We start from the raw sequence: 17,024 nt of genomic DNA on the forward strand, positions 1-17,024 counted from the left end.
GTCATCAACATATTTAAAGACAAAATGCACCCTCACCCCACCCTGTTCACACTACACTCGCAGGAAAACAAAAAGTTAATCTGACCTCACAACCATACTGATATTTGTAAGTTACAAGTAATGTACTTTATACAGTGATTCCTATATTTTTAGAAAAATGTTGTCTTTGAATATGAAGGTGAACAAGCAAAGTAAGAATTTCATTATATGATTGCAACATGTATATGTTTATACTGTGAAAATAAACTTCTTAACATTTACAGCATTTATCAGACGCTCTTATCCAGAGCGACTTACAATCAGTAGTTACAGGGACAGTCTCTGGTTCATAGGCGAGTGTGTTACCCACTAGGCTACTACCACCCTTAAATCTTAAAGAGATAAGTGCTTAATGATCTGAGAGGAGCAGAAGTGAAGTTAATATTTCTTGCGTTCTTTGAAGGAACAATAACAGAGTTCCCAAAGGAAATGGTATGGTCCTGCCTGTGCGATGGATTCCCTTTGATGTACAGAAGCTCAGTTTTTCTGGGATTCTTAGCTTGAGGTAGTGGGAAGGGATCCAAGTGGAAACATCGGCCAGGCTGTTTGAGATGCGAGTAGAGACTTGATCATCAGGAGGAAAATGAAAGGATGAGCTTAGTATCATCTGCAAAACAATGGTAGGAATAGGACTCTATTGCCCATAATTCTTTATTGATGCATGACAGTGGTACATAACCTCGTACAAATCGAAACAAAATCACATTCAAACACTCCATATAGAAATAAGCATATTTATAAATCTGTTCATTTTGTTTTGTCCTTGTCATTGTCTGTCTGTCACACTATACAGCATGCACCATAATTAAGAGGTATAAGGTAAAATATCATTAGTGTGTAATTTTGAATCAATTTTCACGTGCTCAGTTTGAGGTGTTAATTGGAAATATAATTAATATTTCTGAAATGCATACACATGCTAAGATTATGATGATGTGTTGTTGTTGATCACAAGAGGGTGATCATGTAATGGACAGCACCTTGGACACCCAGCTCTGAGTTAATGTCTGTAAGAATTGTCCATTCTTGGTGCAGTTTTGGTTTATTTCCATACATACTTGCTTTTGCTAATATATTTTTTATTTTAAGTTGCTAAGCTTGTGAGGAGAGAAGGGTGCTGCAGAGACTGCCTCTGTTTGTTGGGAACAAGCTTTTGTAGGACCATGAATTGTACCAAATCTGAAGCTGGGGGTTTATGTTGTATGCTTTTGTTTTTCTCTGAAGTTTCATTACGGTATGACTAAGGTTTGTAGGAAAAACTTTTTTTTTCTTTTTTTTCCTTGAGTTAGGTCCCCTTTTTATGGGATTTTTTTTATTTTTGATTAGTTACGTAGTATTTTTACCTTTGTTTATATTTGGTAGCTCCGTAAAGGCCTTTTATGATATCTGATTGCTTGGTCCCTGACACTCAATGAAATATTCTCTTTTATATATTCTTGTTTCAATGAAAATATTCTCTTTTAACAATTGACTGAAGAAGTCAAAATGTTGTTTTTATTCCAGTTTAACAGAACACATCATTGCTGTGTAGTAGATCAATCCAATTTTTCCATCCATGTTCATGCCAAAAAGGTCTTTCACAGATGTCTACTCATAATTGTTTCTGGTTGTTTCTTTTCTACAAAAACATGTATCATACATGTATTATTGTTTCCCCGTATACTGAAAAAATTTATACCTTTATATACTTCCATGAAAAAGATGAAAAAGCTGCAATATTGATATGATCTCAGTTCTCAGTTCGCAATTCAGTAAAAAAAAAAAAGAGAAAAATATGTCCAAGAGGCTTTAATTAAAGATTAGGGAGACCACATAGAGATAGTCTGGAATTCGCTGGATAACCCACAAAATAAGCAATGGACTTTGTAAAATTAATTATATATCCTGACATTATGCATTGTACAAAAATGTGCATAGTTGATTGTTTTTTCTTTCTGTGACAAAACAGGACAGTGGCAGTGAATGGATATCAGTGGATTCCCTGGGGTTGGGGGTGCCACCGATTGCATGCCAATTCCATTACAGCGATTAGTGGAGTAAGTGGTTTTGTGTTCAAAATCCTAAACATTGATAATATTACAGTAATTCAGTAATGATGGAGGATGAAGCAAAGAGAAATACATAATTTTTTATCAGTCAAATCCGTGAAGAACTTGTCATACGGGCAGTAAATCACTAAAATACCGCAGAAAATACCTGACATTAATAATACATTCAAATTTCACATTTCTAAACATATCAACTGCAATGTTTGTAAAGCCACTTATGAAGTTTTTTTTGACACAAAAATCACAAAAAAATCATATCAAACTTTTTGAGGGATGGTGGTTATGTAAAGTAATGTAAAACTTATGGTAAAATAATTACATTTATCTAAGTTCATTTTTGAATTATTATTATTATTATTATTTTTTTTTTTTATTTTTAAAAAATATTTTTGTTCCTTTTTACTAATAGTCTGCATGAAGAAGATCAATTCTGTTGCATTTGTTATCCTATTAGTGAAAAAAAGTGCACATAGAGAATTACGCTCAGTACTGCATTTTTGCACAATGCACTATATGCACAAAATACATTTTGTGCAGGTACATGTTCCTGCCGTAGATGACAAAACACATTGCTCTTGTGCTTGCATTAGCACAGTCAAATTAGGGCCCAATGTGTGTGTGTGTTTGAGTGAAAGAGAGAGAAAGAGAGATAGGTCAGAGAAGAATAAAGAGAGGAAAGATGTTGAAGTCATCAGAAAAAAATGACAGACTGAACAGGGGAGGGAACATGTTGTGAGGAAGAACTGGCAAAAAATCAAATGAGATGGAAAGAATGAAGGAAAGGGAATGAGCAAATTACAGAAGAAAAAATAGTCGTATTTTCTTTGAAAAAGTGACAAAATTGCATCACCAAACCTTATCTTTATTTATTAGTGAAACTGTGAAAATGAATGAAAAATTGAATTACTGAATGCATAGGTGTTAGTATTCCTGGCCATGACTCGGCCGCCTCGCATTGATCCGTGTGCCCAGTTGAGCAGATGCAGGGTCGAACTCACAATTACAGTCAGTGCTGAGGAGATATGCTCCCCTTGCAATGCTTAAACCCCGAAACACCATCTGCCACACCCTATCCACCAATTTACACCAGTAATCAGACGAGCAGACAGGCAGCGGTCAGCATCTCATACTGCTTCCTGTAGACCCATATTCAGTGTAATATGCTCTCACTTCCCTCCATCCTTACCAGTATGTATGTACTGATAAGACTAAAAGAGAGCAAGAAATGGGGCTGACTTTCTCGTTTGTAAGAAATGATGAGCTGTTGAAGTGTGTGTGTGTGTGTGTGTGTGTGTGTGTGTAGATGGGCCACACCCACTGCAGACCATCTGTTGAGCCTGTCCTCATAACAACAGCTGCAGCCTGCTCATGCCCAAAATAACCACAGTCATGCCAGTCACACACAAACACACACTCAACACTCCAATTGTACACTCACACACTGACATATTCAATTCACATACACTCATCCATGCAGCACTCAGAGATATACGCACAAATACATATATGAAATGCACACACACCCACCGTACATACCACAGATGCTAGTAGACATTCACACAAATTCAATCACTAACAGATACACAGTTATGTTTTTGTAACACACATGCACACACACACTCAAACAAACACATGAAAAACAGACACCGCAGGAGGATTAAGCTTTTTTGGTGACCATGTGTTTTTTTAATCTTTTCTCCACCCCGTACTTAATTAACCCCAGTGTTTTACTACTATCACAGTCTAATAAAATCTGGATGAGTGTTGGTTATCTTTTCTCTCTGAATACGCCTTTATTCAAGCTGCACTCTCTCTCGCTCAGTATATCACACATACAGACACAAACAGACATACACACGAAATATTTCTCTGATATGCTCCGAAATCAGATCTACAGGTGGTCAGCAGGAGCACGAAGACAGGCTGCTGCAGTGCTGAAATGCAGCCGTGTACCGAATGTCATTAGCGCATCTCTCCAGGGACGTCATTTTCTGCAGTGAGCGCTGAGCATGAAGGAACGATGACAAGGGTGACAGGGCCCGGACAGATGGACCATGCGTCACAGAGCGTGAGAAGGAGATTGAGAAGAGGGAGGCGGACACGCTGGAGGTGGAGATCATGACTCTGTGACATCACCAGTCTTGGCCTGGCATGAGGAGGCGATTTTCCGAGGTTACGGCATGGCAGGAGCAGCCAGACTGAGGGAGGGAGCTTCACCCACCTGCTGACATGTCCATCCTGCAGCCATCTGTTTATCAATGTACACACCCAAACACACCGAAATACACAACCACGTACACAAAAACACTATGTATGTATGAGGTATGTATGCTGTTACCATAGTTACCACAGGATCAATGCTGCTAATGAAACTAAAGACGACCTTTAATTTATTGTGAGAGACTGTGAAGAGTAATATAAATACAGTACAAGTGTCAAGTCCCTCCAGGGACAATCGTCACAATCACAACCAATGATTCTCCCATAATTTCTGTGCAATTTTCTTCAATCACCACAATTTTTCTGCAAATTAGAATAATATACTTCATGTGTTTGCTCGTTTTGCACATTACATTTTTTAATGATTACAGGTTATTTGCACCTGCTTTTTGGCACATACATCAGGACAATTATTTGCATTAGTGTGCCTTGTAGCAATTGGAGTCTTGTGTAGAAATTGTATAGGATATGTAGTCTTGTGTAGTTATGTGTGTGGTTTTTGGGTTGTTTTATGTAGCACCATCGTTCTGGAAGACCGTTTTTCTCAAGTCAGTCCTCTGTATTTAGGTTTGCCTGCAACAGTGTTACTGGTCCCAGTGTATGACCATGAAACGTGTGAAGGGAGATGTGACTATTTCTTTTAAAGTGTGCTGGTCATGGTCTGCATAAGTCTGCATGACTTGAGTGTTTTAGGTGTTAGGTCAGGTGGTGTTTTGTGACTCAGGTGGTTTGTGTGTGTGATGTGGTCCCTGTGTGATTGTCAATCTTCCCTATTCCCATCTCGACATCCCCTGTCCCAGAGCTGAGTCTGATGTGTTGGTTTGTCTTTTCTGTTTGTCCTTTCCTCTTTTCTGTGTTGTGCTACTTATAGAACTCGTTACAGACCATGGCTGCTATGACTGCTGTGACCACCATAGTGTGACTTCCGTAACATGCAAGCACACACAACAGAACTGTCACACTGCTCTGTGACTAGATGTGATGAACATATATAAAAGGTGTCTGAAAATCGTGAGGAAGGTGACTGTTGTTTTTTTTTTTTTAATTAACCCATGTTTTGTGAACAGCCTATTAGGCCCAACAAATTGCTCTTTGAGTTTACTGATAGTGATCATGATGCTCTCCTGATAATAAAAAACAACAAAGTCAAGCCAGCATACAGTCACATTAAATCGAAGGTGGTTTAGAGAAGAAAGCAGCAAAAACCGAACCAAAAGGGTTAATTAAGGAACAGACCTTTGCCAAGGCCAAATCTTTTACAATCCTACAGGATTGTAAGGTAAGGGGCAGGAAAGATTTGCACAAAGTGAAACTGTTTTTGTAGATCTGTGATAAAAATGTGTTTTATCAGACATTTCCATTGTTGCCACTTATCAGATGACTATCCAGAGCGACTTAAAATCAGTAGTTACAGGGACAGGAACTCAGGAACAAATCAGGGTTAAGTGTCTTGCTCAGGGACATAATGGTAGTAAGTGGGATTTGAACCTGGGTCTTCTGATTAGGTGAGTGTTACCCACTACAACTCACTTTATCAGCCAAAAAACGAAGAAAGTTACTAACTGATTAATGTCATGGACTTCTCTAAAGGAAGTTTCTTGGTGCTAAACCTCTTGACAGATCGATATCAAGTTCAGCTGTTGGGTATGGAGTTTCAAAGGCAACAAATCTTTGGTTGAACTAAAAAATGATTAGTTTAGAACGTTACAAGCCAAATAAATATGTATTTGAAATTAGGTGTTTTTCATCTGCCTCTGTATTTTTGTTGTAAACACTCATGCATCTGAAAATGAATCTCATTCAATTTGATGACAGTGAATCACTTAGATTATAAGAAAAACAAAATGCAGCAAAATGGTTTGGTTCTCAGATGGTCAACTGTGGAAAATTTGAGCCACATTTACAAAAATGCAGTTATAATTAAAAACAGCAAGTCTCTTTTCTCTGAGCATTATGTGTTGATATGTGTAAAGATTTGATATGTGTAAATTATTGTAAAGTGTAAATAAGTCCTCAGTGATAACACGATGCTTTAAAACACGATGCAAATTGCTCCAAATTGAGCCTGTGTTAGTCATCACATGAGCATAGTTACAAACTAATATCAATTTCCTAACGCTTGATTAGAAGGACAACAGTAATTATGTGGAAAAGATTTGTGAATTTTCCCTCCGTGAAGTTCATGTTCTCTCTAGTGCCTCCTTGCCTCCTGGGATCAAGGACATTGAAAGGAATTGATCAGTACCGTGGTGAGTGCCATATTGAATGACACTTCCCATTTGCAAGCCTCTGATCTACTGCACTGAATTAGATGCCGATTTCTCCTCTGGGGCTACACATCCATGTCTGCTTAAGTGTGTATATGAGATGGTGGCAATGATGATTTATTGATGCAATAATGATATCCTCAGCACAATATGGTCACATGGCTGTGTGCGGGTTTGTGTGTGTGAGGGTGTGTGTGTGCTTGTGTGTGTGAGAGAGAGAACAAGAGAGAGAGAGACAGAGACAGGATGGTAGTAGCCTAGTGGGTAACACACTTGCCTATGAACCAGAAGACTACAGAGTCACAGGTTCAAATCCCACTTACTACCATTGTGTCCCTGAGCAAGACACTTAACCCTAAGTTGCTCCAGGGGGACTGTCCCTGTAACTACTGATTGTAAGTCGCTCTGGATAAGAGCGTCTGATAAATGCCCTAAAATGTAAATGTAAATGTAAAGAGACAGAGAGAGAAAGGGCAGAGCTTATTTTACCTCTATAAAGCCCATTAACCCTACAGCATATGGTCAGTAGTTCCATGAAAGTTCTGGTGGAGAGGAATCCTGGTTTTCCACCTCATATATTATTAAAGGCAGGACCAATACATTGTTTGCCAAACATAAATGTTGTTTGTCATACAGAAACGTTAAAAAAAAAAAAATTGCTGTGACGATAAACAATGTACTCAGTGACCTCAACAAGCAATGTTTACATGCTCACAAGTCACAGAGTGTAATATTGTGTAATATTGTTAGCATATGAGAACAGGATTTATCATTTAGTCTCTGCTCTCACACATTGTAACAGGCCATTTTCCAAGTGATTTCTTTTTTTCTTCAAACACCATTTTGTTGCAGCTGAGGGCTTGTGAACTCAGACACATAAATGTATATTACAGTTTTTAATGATTGTTTACACACTAATAAAAATGATCACACAGCTATAAAAACTCTACACCCAAAAAACAAAACTCTACACACATTTTCACACCTTAGACACAGATAGAGATTCTAAGGTGACTTCCTTCTTAATGAAAACCCTCATGAACGAATTGGATAATTACATCCATCCATCATTCTATTCTGTCCAGGTTATTGTCCTTGTAATTCCTATGTTCCCCATAGGACATCAAACATGCAAGAGGCACACTTAGGTCAGGCCTGTAAAACAGTATTTTCTGTTATTCAGTTATTTCCCTGAGGTCCAGGCTCTCTCTCTGGATCCTTGCTCCTTGCTCCTTCTCTCACTTTCACTGTCCATCTCTTTCTTGTTTTCTGTCATTTGGGTCTCTCTGCAAAAAAAAAGATCATGCCTTTAGCTTTGTTACAGTTTTCTTAAGTGCTAAAACACATTTCCTAAAGTTTCCCCTCATTTTCTGAAAACACTCTGCACAAATCATAAAATTCAAGCTGTGCACACCAAACCTTTGACTTGCAAAACCAAATCAAGAACAATTGTCAGAAAACACACACAAAAAACAATGTAAAAACACTAGTACAATGGCAACATAATACATAAAATATATAATACAAAAACTCAAAACTTCAAATTCAAAAATAAAAAGAAAACAAAAGCAAAACGATCTTTAATTTAGGATATTTATTAAGTACATTCCTCTACTTTACATCCAAACATAAAAACCAGATATACAGTCACATCATCATGCCTCTGCATCGTATCAGGCCACAGGACTACATCTACATCAAACTCAATGTTCACCCTTACAAGACAACTCTGGCATCACACGCTGCACCCATTGCTTGGATGAGATGTTCCTTGCAAGACCACCAGGCTGACCAGACACTTTAATAATGGCACATTGGCCAATTACGTTGTGTTCTTTTTTTTTGCCAGATTCAATCCAACTTCATCTGTGAAGATATATTCATGAGGCCTCTCCATTGAGTCAACTTCAAAAAGTCTCTATACACAATAAAATTGATTACACTCATTTCTTGGAATTACACATATAGTACATAATACTGTGCATGCCTGAGCTGAGTTTATTCTAATAGTATTGTTGCTCTTTCAGAGTTTCATTTACATGGCATCCTATAGGTGGTAGAAGCCTAGTGGGTAACACACTCGCCTATGAACCAGAAGACCCAGGTTCAAACCCCACTTACTACCATTGTGTCCCTGACATTTAACCTTAAGTTGCTCCAGGGGGGGACTGTCCCTGTAACTACTGATTGTAAGTCGCTCTGGATAAGGGCGTCTGATAAATGCTATAAATGTAAATGTATAGGCTTGTGCCATCTGTTTGCTTTGAATTGTTGAATTACACACACTCTTCTTCCCATTCCTCTTCTGGTGTAATGTTGAATTCAGTAATGCCTTTGACTTGATGTGTTTAGTAAACTTTTTCTTTTCTGCCCATTTTTACCATCAGTTGTCATCCTATTACACCACAACGAACCACAATCTACAATTATACTTCAACACTACTACACAGGTAGTGGTAGCCTAGAGGGTAAGGAAACAGACCCATAATCGGAAGGTTGATGGTTCAAATCCCGAACTGCCAAGGTGCCACTGAGGTGCCATAGAACAAAAGTACCATCCACACACTGCTCCCAGGGTACCTGTCAGAACTGCCCACCTGTAAAGTGATGTGCTGTGGTGTCACATGTGACAACTAATCACTATGGTGACCCTCAGGGGTAGGGTGGCGTGCTTGGGCTGGCATGAGCGGACTGGGGTGAAAGGACATTGTTACCGGTGTTGACCTAGGGGATCATGCGATGGCAGTGAGAGCACATTTTGTAATACAATCCTCAGTTTTTAATTTGGTTGATAAGCCCAATAAGGGTACAGAGGAAGTCGATGTCTTCCTCATCTGCTTCTAGGCGGTCTGCCTCATGGACATCTGCATGCGCCCTGTGGGTGGGAAGGTGAAATGTAAACCATGACATTTTTACATTTACTCAGTCTCCTCAGCTTGGTGGGCCAGACAAATCTCTGTCAAAAAATGTGTTAAAATACAAAAATAATAAGCATGTTTACTGGACATTTAAATAATACATTTCAAATGCACACATTCACAAAACAATTTGTGTTTTTAAAGAGGTGCATCTAAAAATATTGAGTAAGACACAGGACCGGGGCACAAGCTCCAAAGCACTGTGACAGGATGGCAATGTACTGATTTTATAACAGTCATCATTTACTGAAAAAACACATAACTTTAAATGGAAGACACTGACCACTGACCTCCAGAACCCAAAACCTTCTCTCTGATATTAATCCTTGTGCTTTTATTTTTGTTGATCCCGTCATCATGTGGTATCAGACAAAATAACGATAGGCAGATTAGGGCTCACACAGAGATCAAGGTCAAAGCATTTTTCATTTTGTCACGATAAGGATGGAGGACTCAGGCACAAGTGTAGAGCATAGAACAGATTTATCAAATCTATAAAGAAAAACAGGGTTCATAGACTCAGATTCACACACAAGTACACAGTCTGACACACGAATCAGAAGGACTATGTTCTATATACATCTGCACCTGCTTAGGTAGGTGGTGCATGTCAAAATAACCCCCACATCAATGCAGGCACCAATATTGTTTTAGCAGGACCTTAAATGCCATCTTCCCATAGTGCATCCTTTTGCCTTCTGTCAGGTAATGAAACACATGCACCCAACCATCCACAATAGATTTCACTTTACCTGTCAGTGGTCATAATATTTTGATCTGAGAATATAATATATCTTGGTCCTTATTTAAATGTGAATTACTGAAGTAAATGACTGAAACATATGCAGCTATGTTTCAAAAGGCATCATGAAACCTCTTCAATAAAATGTATGATTAAAATATAATACAGTTGTTGCCAAACGATTTGAGAATGACACAAAAACTGTTTTTCTGCTTCAGTGTTTTTAGATATTTTTCTCAGTTGTTTCTATACTGTATTGAAGCATAATTATAAGCATTTTTTTTTTGAGTTTCAAAAGCTATTATTTACAATTACAACACTTGGATGGTTGGGAGAAGTTGCTGTTGAAAAATGCTTTGGTACCATTCTTTATTCATGGCTGTGTTCTTAGGCAAAATTGTGGGTGAACCCACTCCCTTGGATGAGAAGCAGCCCCACACATGAATGGTCTCAGGACGCTTTACTGTTAGCACTAGACATGACTGATGCCCCAAACAATCGGTCAGAGGAAATGACTTTCCCCCAGTCCTCAGCAGTACAATCCCTGTACTTTTTGCAGAATGTCAGTCTGTCCTTGAAGTTCTTCTTGACACCAGGCCATCCTCAAAACGTCCTCTGCATTTAACCCATCACCTTAGTGATCAGTGGGCAGCCACAAAGCCATGAGCAGTTTGTTGGAAACGGTGCTCTACTCAGTGGCAACTTGGCGACTAGGGATTCGAACCAGCAACCTACAGATTACAGGCCCACTTCCATAATCGCTAGGTCACCACTAAGGACATGCCCGAAATTGGATTGAACCTGGAACTGTGCACTCTACTACTGAGCTACATCCCCAGTAGTGACAATAAAAAAGGAATTAATAATGAAATAACTGTGAAATGATGCAGTCTGAATTTTTCCTGTGAATCTATGACATGTTGTTTTTTCATGCAGTAAACTATGGGGCAGTGGTGGCCTAGCAGTTAAGGAACAGTCCCTGTAATCAGAAGGTTGTTTGTGCCACCGAGCAAAAGTACCGTCCCCACACACTGCTCCTGGGGCGCCTGTCATGTCTGCCCACTGCTCACCAAGGGTGATGGGTTAATAGCAGAGGACACATTTTGTTGTGTTCACCGTGTACTGTGCTGTGTATCGCAATGACAATCACTTCACTTTCATTTTCAGTTTATTCGACTTTTACACTACTGTAGATCAACGGGCCAGTTGGGATTCTGCTCTTTCTCTCACACACACAAACACACACACACACACACACACACACACACACACACACACACACACACACACACACACACACACACACACACACAGACATAAGCAGAGAGCACACAGATGTTGATTTGGCCATTCATCAGGTGTGTGTGGCTGTAGCAGCATTAGTTCAGGTGTGGTCTAGCAACAGAACATCTGGGCTACTGTGATTCATTGTTACTCTCCAGATTCCCAGCCCTGCCATCAACCAGACCTGTGGGAGGGGAGAGAGAAAATTGATGAGGTCTGGGTACGAATGGGGCTATTTATAGCATGTGAGTGCAACAGGTCTCCGTTGGAACGTCCGCTACTGAGCACAGGGGCATTGAGAAATATTGAATGTAGTTACATAATTTAATCATAATCCTAATTCAGGTATGAATATCAATTTAGCATAGTGTCAGACTTATAAAAGAGGCTTCAGATGGATGAAATGGTAGATGGAGGAATACAGTACACAAGGCTATATGGAATGGAGTTAAATTTAACGAAAAGCAAGGGTACTATCAAAAAGAAAGGGCAAGGAACTGAGGCAGATGACTCGATAGCATTCAGATACAGACCAAGCACGGTGAGTTGCAACAGTGTTTTGTTCATGGAGTTCAGGCGAAGGTTAGCAATGTGCTATATCTGCTAAGCAGCCGCCCATGAACAAATTGCGCTGTTCATTGCATGCTGCTTGTTGAGGTGAACATTGAGAATGGCCCACTTTGAGTGTGATGAACAAGAGTATGTCTATGTTTACAGTATGATGCACGATGCAGTGCAGGATCAGTTCTCCTGCAGACACTGCTTCTAGGAGAGCCTCGCTCAAGACAATAAAGAGTCTACAGCTTCATGTCAGATAAAAGCAGCGAGGAAGAAAGATGAGTTAGACTCAAATGTCTACCATTAATGTTCAGAAGGTATTTTACGTACAGTAATTTAGTGTATCTGAAGTTGCACTGAAAATTTTCATATAGAACAGTGACTGCATTGGTGAAATATCTAAAAATATTAGATCTAACTCCCAACCCAAGAGGGTTAAAGCACATTGATAAACCATACATATTATTATTTAATACAACCTCTGTACTGGTTATCACTCAGTTCTCAAATGGAATGAGGTGAGCTCGAAGAAGGAAAGATCTAAGCTGTGCAGGACTGTTGCCGTCCAGGAACAGGATTGGTGACTAAAAAAAAAAAAGTGAAGTGATTGTCACATGTGATACACAGCTGCACAGCACACGGTGCACACAGTGAAATTTGTTCTCAGCAACCAATGTCCTCTGCATTTAACCCATTCGAACCGGCAACCTTCTGATTACGGGACCGCTTCCTTAACTGCTAGGCCACCACTGCCCCCTGGAAAGTGAAGCGATTGTGAAACACTGCAGCACAGCACATAGTAACACAGTGAAATGTGTCCTCTGGTTTTAACCCATCACCCTGAGTGAGCAGTGGGTAGCCATGACAGGGAAGACGTGTGTGGGGACGGCGCTTTGCTCAGTGGCACCTTGGCTGAACGGGATTTGAACCGGCAACCTTCTGATTACGGGCCGCTTCCTAACCCTCAAGGTCACCACTGTGTGGTTGTAAAAAGAGCTAGATCTAGAGCCTTCAGCCTAGTGAATAGACATATGGAAATGTCCACCAATCTGGGCATTTGTCTAATAATACTTTATTTGTTTGAGTACAATGTATTGTCTTTTTTGTGGATTGAAATTCCTGTCTCCTGCTGAAAAAACAAACACAACTGAAAGTAGCATTATTTTCTACTCTACCCTGACGGTACAAAGGTAGTTAACATACCAGTAACTGAAACACCATTCACTGTAAAACATTTCAAGGAGACATTAATCACACTGTAAAATTGTCCAGCAAAAGATTTCCTTACCTGTTGTAAGACCTCCCTTGAACAGTCCCAGCAATAATTTGAAAATTCATTCTATTTTTTTCCAAAACCTTTATTGAGTTTATTCTGCCCAGCAACATCCAAGTGTTGCTCTGGAATCTGCACACTACAGGTATTATTCTTTACTCTCCATATTATGTATTATGGTTGATTTGGACACATCAATGTGTATTTATGTGTTCATTTCCCAGCACATCCATACAACTGTATGAATGTATTGTAGTAGAGGATGAGGAGGACTCCAGAAGTGATGAGGACAGTAGCAGTACTGAGGATGCAGAGTAAGAAAATGCTTATCTTTTATACAACTTTGGATTTTGTATATAAATTACGTAACCCCGTTACATGTAACTTGTTATACGTAAACACTGCTTCTGACATACAGATATTTCATAGACAGATGGACAATATGCACACATTCACACAATTCTTTCAACTTTCCATATCATGGAGGAACAAAGGCTTTACATCAGTTACAGTAGCGATCTGATCATTCTCTGCTGTCAGGGCCTAAAGCTGGTTACAGACCAAACACGACATGCACGCCATGTGCAGCAGGGTTGATGCTTCCTTTCCTCAGTAATTGCAGTGAAAGCGGCACTGTTGCCACAGGGCTCACAGCAAAAAGTAGGCATGGTTAACGCACCACCCTCTCAATGATACGGTTAAAATGAATTAGCTCTGGACACAGATGCTGTTAGAATTGACCTCTCCTAACTTTGACCGCAGTGTGTGCAGAGTCCTGGTAGAGCGCTGCTTGCTTATATATAGCATTTAAAGAAGAGAGTGGCAAAGCAGCCATATTAACTCACTATATGCAACTGATTATAGGGTTCACATGGCTGGTGCTTGGGTCCCACAAGAAAAGTAAAAAAACAGACAAATACAAACATTTCATATTTATTAATGTTGGCAGTTATGCAGGAACACACAAACTCTCCAACTGCTTGCATTGATTACACCACTATGGACATGCCCGGAATTGGATTGAACCTGGAATCTCATCTTACTGACTGTCCTTTCTAGCACACACACAGGCACACACAAAACTTCATCCATGCCCTTCTATTCAGACTGCTCTGCTGTCCATCACCATGAGACTTCACAGAAAGACATGAAAAAATGAGAGATAGGTTGTTAAGAAAGTTGTCTGTAAGTAAAATATATAATTAATTATGCATTAAATGTGTGCTTTTCAAGCAGAGAAAACAGTTGAGATGATGAAAGCTCACTCTGTGCAAACTATGGTGTAATTATTGAGACTGCATATGTTGCACATATTTCTTTTCTTTATCTACACTGAAAGCTGTTAACAAAACCACAAGTTTTTTTTCTTTTTCTCATCCAATATATTTTGAATGAAAGTGTGGCTGCCGATAAAAGCAAAACAAAACAAAAAGACACAACTGCTTTTTTCATCAAATGTTAACATTTTCCCTGACACTGTTTATAATATCAAAAAACTCAACGTAATAAAATCTGTCTTCACATTTCAGTATTATGAGTGCAATGAAAAAGTTTATGTGTTCATGGGTATATAAGATTTCCTAGAAGGATATAGGTACCAGCTGGAACGAGGGACCTGACAGACCTTGTTTATTGGTGTGATGGGTTTCACCACCTACTTCATATCTTCCTGCATCCTTTATGTTGGATTCCATTGTTTGGGGGGCCTCATGGAACCCAGCCACAGTGTGGTTCTTGGTGTTGGTCCCAAGGCCAGGGGGGTAGGGTTGTTTCAGGAAAGGCATCTGATGTAAAGCGTTTGCCAATTCAAATGAGTGGACAGCCAGAGCGGCTGGGACAGTGAGCAGTGAGCAGCCATGAAAGGTGCCCGGGAAGCAGTGTGTGGTGACAGTACCTTGATTAAGAGGACCATAGTGGCACCTCGGCGGGTCGGATTTTAACTCACAAATCTTGGGTCATGAGTCTGCTTCTTTACTCGCTAGGACACCACTACAGATCCTTTACATCCTGCAGGTTGTGAGGTGGAGGCTCCATATATCAGATGGATGGATCTTGTGGAATGTGGATTTGATCACCTTGAAGTTATGTTCCGTAAAAAGAACCAATTTTGCAGACAGTAGATCAATCCATAATGAACTGAGATGCATTTGTAGCAGCCTCTGAAAACCTGTGTTTAGTTAAAATGAAAGAAATTGTAATTTCAACAAAAACGTAACAAACATTGATCAAGCACTGATTTATATTCATTGTTTAATAACATTTTGTATAAAGTCTCCATAGCTCTGTTGCAATAAAGTTCTCTGTGTGATGCCAGGGGGAAGATGGAAGTAGGGGTGGTAGTAGCCTATGAACCAGAAGACCCAGGTTCAAATCCCACTTATTACCATTGTGTCCCATTGTGTCCCTGAGCAAGACACTTAACCAGGGGAACTGTCCCTGTAACTACTGATTGTAAGTCGCTCTGGACAAGGGCGTCTGATAAATGCTGTAAATGTAAGTAAAGGACCCAGGTGCAGAAGTCAGGTTTATGTGGAACACGGCCCATGAACCCTATAGTTTCCTTCTAACAAATGATCGCCGGATGTAGGTTTAAAGATTTAGGGTGTGTGCAGTGTCTAGCGATGCTTCGTGCCTTCTTAACACAGCAGGTGTTTGGGGATGGAAGAGTGGGGATGGAAGAGTGTGACCAATAATTTTTCTCTGTGGTACTGATGACCTTCTGTAGTGACTTCTTGCCTTCCATAGTGCAGCTTGAGTACCACACAGAGATGCAATATGTCAGCACACTGTAATTCAAATTCAAATTTTATTTGTCACATATATATTCACACACGGTATGATATGCAGTGAAATACTTTAGCGACTGCTACGGACCACAGTATTGCGTGATGTGAACACCGAGGTATTGGAAGCTGTCCACTCTCTCCACTGGGCTCCTGTTGACGACAGGGGTCCGGTAGTTCCTCTCCTGCTTGGTACTGAAGTCGACTGTTAACTCCTTTGTCTTGCTGGCGTTCAGGTGGAGATTGTTCCTCTGGCACCAATTCTCCAGAGTTCCAATTTCCTCCAGGCAGGCCGTCTCGTCATTGTCGGAGATCAGGCCCCCTCCACAACAGTGTCATCAGCAAATGCAATGATGGTGGTGGAGTTTGTAGTGGCTGCACAGTCGTGGCTGTACAGAGAGTACAGCCCTAAAGGGCTCCAGTGCTGAGAGTATTGGTGGCTGAGACATGTCCGCCCATCCTTACTGCCTGTGGTCTACCAGCTAGGAAGTTGGAGATCCACTGACAGAGAGATGAATCCCAGGTGCTTGTGTTTAGTTTGTTTTTGTCTTTGAAATGCTGAACTATAGTCAATGAAAAGCATTTTCACATAATTTCTTCGAACATAAAATCTTCTAATTGTAAGTGCATTGTATACTAATAGAAACAAGAGTGTCTCTACTGTACTTTATGCGCTCCATGGTGGTGGATTTGCCGGTGAATGGGTGGTTGGGTAGTGCAGAGATGCTCTGTGTTAAGTGGGTGTGGCCAGTGATAATGGAATGATTAGAGTGCAGGGCGTGCAGCTGCATGGAATGTGCAGGGTGTCACACTCTGAGCAACAATAGAGCACGGAAAAAGTAGATCATTCAATTGTTGACCAACCTCCAGTTTGTTTCTGAAACCAAATTAA

This window comes from Denticeps clupeoides, chromosome 15, assembly GCF_900700375.1.
Source record: "Denticeps clupeoides chromosome 15, fDenClu1.1, whole genome shotgun sequence".
Taxonomy (NCBI): Eukaryota; Metazoa; Chordata; class Actinopteri; order Clupeiformes; family Denticipitidae; genus Denticeps; species Denticeps clupeoides.